The following is a 9,609-nucleotide window of genomic DNA, read 5'->3' as shown; positions in this document are numbered from 1 at the left end:
AAAGGTTTCACCGTGTCTACAGTTTGTCTACTTGAACTTGCACTTGGTTAAAAAGAAAGGTTAACAAGGAGTTTGGTTATTTACTGAGCTCAAGTCTGGCGAGATTGGCTGAAGCCATACGTGACATGCATGACCTATAATGACCGTTTAAACTTTGGGGCATATTTTCCACACAATCGGTGGCAGGCAAGGGTACTTGGGGGCTCAAAGTAAGAAATTAATAGGGCCCCCATCCCATCTGTGCATACCGAAAAAAAATGTTTTTTTTGTACACATTTTCTAAGATAACTCCTCTTTGTCACGTCTCTCTCAAGTGGGGAACTTGGTGGCCGATAAACAAACAAACATCACGGCTCATGTTGATTGACATGATTGACAGACAGCAGTGAAGGCAGATAGGGCCGTGCAGGGCCCCTGAAGGGGGTTTGCTCTGTCGTAGTTTCATAATTGCATCGTTTACCTTTACTTACACTATTATTATTTATTTATATTATTTAAATTATTTGGGCAATTTACTGTTCACGCTGCACTTTACATTATGTTGTTCATATTTGGTGTCTATTCTATCTATTTATTCTCCACATTATTATTATTATTTATTATTACTTATCTTCTTTTGTGTCTGTTGTTATATGGGAGCCAGGCAACGACATTTCGTTGGCAATTTCACTGCTGTGTTTTTGTGCAATGACAATAAAGGGAGTCTATCTATCTAAATGCCCATTGTTGTCGCTTCTGTGCAGTACATGTACTAGTATATTAGCACATGTATTAGTATCTCAGGCCTCTGTAACCCAGATGGAAAACAAAGTTATATACATAATAATAATAAAAATATTAATTAAATTTACCGTGCCTGCGATGTCTCGGCGGTGCAACGTCATCACGTGACGGCGCCCCGCCAATCAGTGGCGTATCCGGAAGGGACTACACACCGGTAGTGGTGAGGGACGAATGGGGGAAGTCGCAGCAGGTATGTAAAGGTTGTCGTTGTTGAAGTTTACAAATGGAAAAAGTCTAAACATTATACATACGTGGTCGGAGTATAGTGGCCGCCCACCGGCGCAATGCTGAATTGAAAGGAGCAGTGTTCGATTACAACTATGGAATTGGTGAGTGTTTGGCATCTCGTTGCTAACGGCATTAGCAGCGTTTTACTAGTACCTTTGTATATCAGCCTGTTCTCTCAATGGTACAGGGAAGCAGGGCTCTACGTTAAAAACAAAAATGACTTGCCCATGGGGAATCCTCAAGGTGAGAACTACTTGCCCGAACTTGCCCCATGTAAAATGAAAAGAATGCCATAATGATATCATATATCAATATATGCTGATAATTCATCAGATAATAGTACTGATGCACTGTATTTGGAGGAATGTCTGAAAATTTGTGGAGATGTATGTTAACATGGCAAGCCATGCTACCTTACACATGGTAGTCGTAGTAAGCAGTGATATTTATAAGTTGTGCACCACAATGAAACATTTGACACATTTGTGTACTAGTAAAGTGTTTTTAATCCAGAAAAAAAATGCTCAATGGTCAAACAATAATTTGTGAAGCAAAGGTGAGAAAAATACACAGAGAAATGAAACCGCTAGGTTTTGTAGCTTGTGCAAAATCAGCACTTGGTATTGGATCTAATGGGTGGTGTTTCATTGTGACCACTTCAAATTGTCACAGCAATGTGATTCACTCACCTGTGCCATCATTTGATTTGCTGCCGCTAATAAAATACTTGTTTAGGAGGCACTGGTTCATCACTTTTTGGTGTTTTCCTTCACAAGTTGTTGAAGAATTAGACCATGTTGGCAGGGACGCCATGATAGATGTTTTCCTAGTCAAACCATCGCTGATTGGTTGATCACGAACAAGAACGGGTGTGGGTAAAACGCGGATTGTGGATTACGGACCGCGGTCTAAAAAAACGATTCTGTTTGGTCCATTTCAAGATTTGCAAGGATTGGTTTGCAAATTACCACCGGAATTACGCAGTCCGTGTTTTACCAACACCCAACAAGAACCGCTTTTAAAAAAACTCTTGGCAGTACGGCATGCTAAAGTGCACTTGCCCGACGGGAATATCACTGATTGGATTTACTTGCCCCAATTTTGTTTTAATTTGCCCCGGGCCATCGGTACAACGTTATTGTCGAGCCCTGGGAAGTATTTTAAACTTATTGTGGTCTGAGGCATTGTAAAACCATCTTTTCTGGTACCATTTTATGGATGCACTGAACGTACTTTAGGTTGATAAGTGAATTCTAAGAAAGACTTTTTGATTATAATGAATAATACCATAGTGTAATTATTTATTATAAATGATAACATATTGTACAATATTGAAGTTATGATACGACTTGTATTATATGTATATGTAATTAGAATGTTTGTGTGCACATGATTTGATTTATGCTGGTCCTATTTTACATAGGCCAGGTTTAGATGGCGAGCTAGGAGAACCCTGCATTAAGGCAACCCGCCTGAAAGCTTTGAAGCCCGAATTGTTACCTGATGAGCTGGCATCTACCTGCTCTGGTCGGGCCGGTAGGAGGCTTTGCAGCCGTCTCTTTTCTTTTGTCTCCCTCAGTGCTCATTGGCCTTCATACAAACTCCACTCCCTTCCTCCACCCCTAACCCTCTGGACACCCGATTACTGGGCCATTGGACAGTTGTATGCCTTGGGACTCTCAGTCCTCAGTTCTTTAGTACACTAGACGAATGCACTTTGTATACTGATCTCATTGAAAGTGTTATTGTAAATTAATATTGTTAATGGCCATTCCTATTTAAATATGTTTGTATTGTTCTATGGTTTTTGCACTTTATAATATATGGTACCACCACAGCTTCAAATTGTGTGCCTCCCAGAGCCGAAAACTGGATTTTCTGATTCTAGCCTAGATCTTGCAATTACCTTGGTTTGTGCCTAAAGCTAATGTAATAAGGCATTGTACATGCTACACCTCCCTAGCAGGGGCCCCCCAAAAGCCAGGACCCCAGGCAAATGCTTGGTTTACCTGTTGGCACACCACGTCTCTGCACAAAATGTTGGGCTGAAGACTGGGGTTGGGTATCAAGTCCGGGTATTTATTGGAACACTGATTGTTGCTTGTTGCTAATGGTAAGTATGTTTGTTTCGGCTTTTTCCTGATTACGATGTTGCCACAGCAGATCTTTTGATCCGCATCTGACTTTATATTCTGGATGCTCTTCCTGACAAATACAATGATGCTTACTAGTGGAGATTCGAACCTGGGGCGTCCAGACGCTAACCTCGGCGGCTCTTATAGTTACTAATGGTGAGTAATATTGATTAATTAATTTAATGGGGACCTATTATGCAAATTTTTCTGCCCTTTGTATCGCTCCTATAGAGCAGCTACACACGATAACCAGCACAGCTTTCTAGTTCTTACAGAATCTGCACCTATTCAGCTGTATTTCTTTGGAATCCGTACGTTCCGCAAAAATACAGTTTTAATGTATTCCACCCACTCTACTGTGGTTGCTAACACTCCCGAGTGCTTAGGAGTTGTTTTGCCGCTAGCTGCGAACCTAACTTTATAGGAGTTGATAATAAAAAGCGATTTAGCTTTTTAAAATGTTCGCTTACATACAGCCGTGCATGTTGGTCCCGGACTGGACAGTCCGAAGTTTCTCAAGAAAAGAGGCGTCTCTCAATGGTAAGTAGCTTCAGCATCACAAAGGAACAGTTCTACAACGCCCTCTGAAACTCAAACTTCTTTCAGGGCTCACTTCCAAATGCATAAACCTCATTATCGCAACCTTTGGCAACACAAGAATACAACATTCTAACGACATGTTTTAAACATGTTTGATATCAACCATTGTCATTACCCCGATACCATTGTGGTGACTTGTAGTTAATTTCCACAGCTCTTCATCATCATGTATTATAGCAATGAATGCCCCATTCTTCATCTGTTACATAACATTACTTTATGTCATTCAGCGGACAGTCCAGTCTTCAAACTTCAAAGTCAATCTATGGTGCATTGCAGTCAAATGTAGAGCTCAGTATCTTTTTCTTCTCTTTTTAAAATTTCAGCAGGCACCCTATCTAACTAATATTCTCCGCTCCCACCAATTAACCTGCTGAATAACACAGGATAATGTTTAAATCCCCAATAATGGGGATTAGCTCATAATCAACCAAAAGGATCCTCCAGCGCCAACGTTTTCACTCTTTAATTTTGCCATTTTTTTCCCCCCGTAGTTGCCAACATGAAAAGAAAGTAATGGTCCAAGTTCATCAAGGCTCAGCAGCGGGGGAGTCCAAACTTCTAAGGAGGAAATGTAAGCGTTAGTTAATTACAAAGGCAGCTTAAACGCTCATAATTTGCCCGTTTCTTTTGTAGCGCAGGTTATCACCAAGTCATGTCAGTGTAATTTTAGAGGCGAGTGAAGCCGGCATTGAAAATCGGCATTTAGCTGCTCAGCTGGGAATCCACTTGCGTCGTCCAGAAGTGTTTGCAGTCATGATGGCAGCGCTGACGTCACCCACGTACGAATTATTGGGCTCTAATTTCGTAGACTTACTCTTACTTGTTTTCCACCAACATTCCTGCTCTACATTCTCCAAATAGGAGAACCTTTGATGGTATATTTGCGGTATCGGTAAAAAATATATCCTACAGTCAGATTTTAACAAACAACTTAATATTAATCACTGTTTTTAGTTGTTGTTGTTTAGTTGTGAAATCATTTATTTATCCTATTGAGAAATTATATTGGGAAATAATTTCCTCCATTGCACTTCAACAATACAGTATTTACTTACTGTACGCATTGTGTTAATATTAGTGAGTGACAAATCATACATGTATTACTTTTTATGGTCTCACTTTAAAATCATGTACACAACAATACAGTAGTCACTGAGGAACTAATGAGTACAGTAGTTTCTGAAGAAGTAAGGCACATATTTAGAGAAGTTACTAAAACTAATGAGGATCTAATGAGTAGTGGTTAGTGTTAGGGCTAGGTAGGTTCGTTCCTCAGTAACTCATGTCATTTTGTGTACCTTTTACATGTTTTAGTATTGCAAATGAAGATTAAAAATAAATCTAATTACTGTATGTAAATTTTAAAAGTAATTCATAAAAATGCAAAATAATATCCAACATTTTAATGAATTAATTAAATAGTGAAATATAACCATAAATAATTATACTCAACCTGTTTATTATTTCATGGCCAAAAAAGTAATAAAAATAAAAAACTCTATTAAAATTATATTAGAAAAGCAGGAAGTGAACAAATGTAACAGCTACTGGTTGTAAAAGTACCAGATGGAGGGGTAGGATTTAATAAGCTTTGCTTCTTCCTACTCCTTTTGGACATGTGGAACTGTGAACTGATTATGGGATGCATTCAATTGTAATCTGATGCATGTTCAAATGAAATAAAACCATTACCAAATAAATATATAAAGCCAAAAAACTAGGGATGTCCGATGGCTTTTTTGACAAAAACCAATATGTCACTATTGTCCAACTCTCAATTTGCAATACCGATAAGTGTAACATGACATGCGTATCTCCTGTGGTGGAATAAACACGTATGTGTTATATACAGCATTCTTTTCATATCAGTTTTCATGATTGGGATAAAATCCAATATCAACCAATATTGCATTTTTATGCTGATCTTCTTTCTCTTTCGGCTTTTCCCTTCAGGGGGCGGCACAACAAATCAATCTCCTCCATCCTACCCTGTCTTCTGCATCTGTCTCTCTCACACCAACGATCCTCATGTCCTCCTTGACTACATCCATAAACCTCCTCTTTGGTCTTCCACTACGCCTCCTACCTGGCAGCATCCTTCTACCAATATATTCACTATGTCTCCTCTGGACATGTCCCAACCATCTCAGTCTGGCCTAAAGGACTTCATCTCCAAGCCCTCTAACATGTAATGTCCCTCTGATGTACTCCTTCCGGATCCTATCCATCCTGGTCACTCCCAGTGAGAACCTCAGCATCCTCATCTGTGCATCCTCCAGTTCTTTTTTTTTAATGCTGATATCGTGCCAATAATTACTGGCACAGATAATTATCGGACATCCCTAAAAAAACAAAATTAAAATGTGAAATCACTTATTATATGTATCTTTCTTGAATGTATTATCTATTATCTGTAATAATACTGTAACCTATTTATTGATTATTCAGTGGCCTTATATACTTTATATATACTTATTCTTATATATTTTTTGACAGTTTAATATTGCCAAAATTAAAAATAGTCATTTAAATAGATAATTATTTAAAATGTAAAATTGGTTAAATTAGCCTTGGATTAGTTAAATTGTGCTCTAATTCGTTTATCTAGTTAACAATGAGGACCAACTTTACAGTGAAGAAAATAAGTATTTGAACACCCTGCTATTTTGCTATTTCTCCCACTTAGAAATCATGGAGGGGTCTGAAATTTTCATCGTAGGTGCATGTCCACTGTGAGAGAGATAAACTAAAAAGAAAAATCCAGAAATCACAATGCATGATTTTTTAACAATTTATTTGTGTGATACAGCTGCAAATAAGTATTTGAACACCTGTGTATCATCTAGAATTCTGACCCTGAAAGACCTGTTAGTCTGCCCATTAGAAGTCCACCTGCACTCCATGTATCATCCTGAATCAGATGCACCTGTTTGAGGTCGTTAGCTGCATAAAGACACCTGTCCACCCCATACAATCAGTAAGACTTTAACTTGTAACATGGCGAAGACCAAAGAGCTGTCCAAAGACACCAGAGACAAAATTGTACACCTCCACAAGGCTGGAAAGGGCTACGGAGCAATTACCAAGCAGCTTGGTGAAAAAAGGTCCACTGTTGGAGCTATCATTAGAAAATGGAAGAAGCTAAACATGACGGTCAATCTCAATCGGAGTGGAGCCCCATGCAAGATATCACCTCGTGGGGTCTCAATGATTCTAAGAAAGGTGAGGAATCAGCCCAGAACTACACGACAGGACTTGGTCAATGACCTGAAAAGAGCTGGGACCACCGTTTCCAAGGTTACTGTAGGTAATACACTAAGACGTCATGATGTGAAATCATGCATGGCACGAAAGGTTCCCCTGCTTAAACCAGCACATGTCAAGGCCCGTCTTAAGTTTGCATATGACCATTTGGATGATACAGAGGAGTCATGGGAGAAAGTTTTATGGTCAGATGAGACCAAAATAGAACTTTTTGGTCATAATTCCAATAAGCGTGTTTGGAGGAAGAAGAATGAAGAGTACAATCCGAAGAACACCATCCCTACTGTGAAGCATGGGGGTGGCAGCATCATGCTTTGGGGGTGTTTTTCTGCACATGGGACAGGGCGAGTGCACTGCATTAAAGAGAGGATGACTGGGGCCGTGTATTGTGAGATTTTGGGGAACAACCTCCTTCCCTCTGTCAGAGCATTGAAGATGGGTCGTGGCTGGGTCTTCCAACACGACAACGACCCGAAGCACACAGCCAGGAAAACCAAGGAGTGGCTCCGTAAGAAGCATATCAAGGTTCTAGCATGGCCCAGCCAGTCTCCAGACCTGAACCCAATCGAAAATCTTTGGAGGGAGCTCAAACTCCGTGTTTCTCAGCGACAGCCCAGAAACCTGACTGATCTAGAGAAGATCTGTGTGGAGGAGTGGGCCAAGATCCCTCCTGCAGTGTGTGCAAACCTGGTGAAAAACTACAGGAAACGTTTGACCTCTGTAATAGCAAACAAAGGCTACTGTACCAAATATTAACATTCATTTTCTCAGGTGTTCAAATACTTATTAGCAGCTGTATCACACAAATAAATTGTTAAAAAATCATGCATTGTGATTTCTGGATTTTTCTTTTTAGTTTATCTCTCTCACAGTGGACATGCACCTACGATGAAAATTTCAGACCCCTCCATGATTTCTAAGTGGGAGAAATAGCAAAATAGCAGGGTGTTCAAATACTTATTTTCTTCACTGTATATGGTGTGTTATTTCATGAACAAACAAAATTGAGTTGCATCCTTGCATCCATAATTAATGCCATTTTGCTTTGCACGTGTCCACAAAGTTGTTTTTACATAATCCTGGGTATGACATACACATTTTTAGAAACAAGTTATTAAAATAACTGTTGTCCTGAGAAAAGGAAGTATGGAAAAATGAAAACTAATGTCACCCCTAATGGATTCTGCGTACATTTGAGTGCTTGTTTAACTTTACAACACTGCTTCCATTGGTTGTATAGCAGCACAAATAATAAAGTTGTGTGTATAGTTTGCGTGAGCATGCATCTTAATGCGTGCATGCTGGGCGGCGTTTCCTTGGATACCTGCTTGTAACAGTCCATTAGAGATCAATAGAATCTCTGCTCCTAATTCCTGCTATCAAGACGTCTCTGATCCTTATCTGCTGTGCCAAGAATGTAGTCTAAGCCGTTTAATCCTGCTGCGCGCACACACACGTGTTCCATACGGTACCGCGTGCACCTGCAAGCATGAATGCATCGCTGCTCGCCAACCAGGCCAATGCGAGGCTCCTGCAGCCTTCAGGTGCTGAATGGGGAAGAGATGAATGCCTATTGAAGCCCTGAATGCACCCGAAGGTGAAGGTGCTTTTGCTGTCAATAGACAGCTGAAAAAAATATAGCGCATCGAACCTCGTCATTTCTTAACGCCTCGAAAAAATTCCCTCAGAATTAAGCTACTTTACATTTGACAAGGTAGATGGAAATACAGTCATTCAAAATTCTGGCAGTCTTTGCCGACTTTTTTTATTTTTCTGTATGTTTTTGTGAATATTCTCATTCATCCACGTCACCGTATTCTCACGTCATTCAATCCATCGCAAATGAACACCTGTCACGTTGAGCGTAAATTGATGAAGCCTGCTTGGATGAGAGGTGGGAAGACTTCGAAAACAACCTGAACAGTTCAGTTGGGATGGATTCAGTTTTGTTTTTTTCTCCAATCATGGGATTTACGGAATTACAGTCGCTGTTTTGCATTCATTCATTAATTCATTTGGTACACATCATGTCATTGTATGCTCATATCACCTCGTACTTCGGTATTATTAAAATAATAATAAATAATGTACGAGGTACATTACATACATAAACTGTATTATGGAAAGCAGGAAGTGAGCAAATGTAACAGTTACTGATTGTAAAAGTACCAGATGGAGGGGTAGGATTTAATAAGCTTTGCTTCTTCCTACTCCTTTTGGACATGTGGAACTGTGAACTGATTATGGGATGCACTCAATTGTAATCTGATGCATGTTGGAATAAAACCATTACCATTTTCTATATCGCTTATCCTCACGAGGGTCGCGGGTATGCTGGAGCCTATCCCAGCTGGCGGGGCCAGCCAATCACAGGGCACATTTAGACAAACAACCATTCACACTCACATTCATACCTCTGGACAATTTGGAGTGAACCTAGCATGCATGTGTAGGATGATATGAAGGAAAATACTCCACTCCCAGGATTCGTTACACATCTTAAAATAAAGCTTTGCCAGCTATCCGTCAATCAGCCACAGGCGTGGCAGTTGTAGGTTGAATGGTGTCGTGCATATTTTCCAAATATTTCTGATCG

The 9,609-nt window shown here is 39.8% G+C and overlaps 1 long non-coding RNA gene across 3 annotated transcripts; it reads left to right on the top strand.

The window, feature by feature from the left end:
- The first annotated feature begins 943 nt into the window (after positions 1-943).
- LOC131140633 (uncharacterized) lies at positions 944-6,195 on the top strand. Of its 3 annotated transcripts, XR_009132436.1 has the most exons (6): positions 944-973; positions 1,050-1,112; positions 1,199-1,254; positions 2,435-4,320; positions 4,409-4,528; positions 5,703-6,195. It is a non-coding gene; the product is annotated as an uncharacterized LOC131140633 (long non-coding RNA). The 3 variants fall into 3 exon arrangements; XR_009132435.1 differs by having other exon boundaries at positions 2,435-4,528; XR_009132437.1 differs by lacking the exon at positions 1,199-1,254 and having other exon boundaries at positions 2,435-4,528.
- The last annotated feature ends 3,414 nt before the right edge of the window (positions 6,196-9,609 follow it).

Source organism: Doryrhamphus excisus, chromosome 13 (genome assembly GCF_030265055.1).
Source record: "Doryrhamphus excisus isolate RoL2022-K1 chromosome 13, RoL_Dexc_1.0, whole genome shotgun sequence".
Lineage (NCBI taxonomy): Eukaryota > Metazoa > Chordata > Actinopteri > Syngnathiformes > Syngnathidae > Doryrhamphus > Doryrhamphus excisus.
Note: the sequence above shows the minus strand (reverse complement) of the source record. Positions and strands in the feature narration are given on the sequence as shown.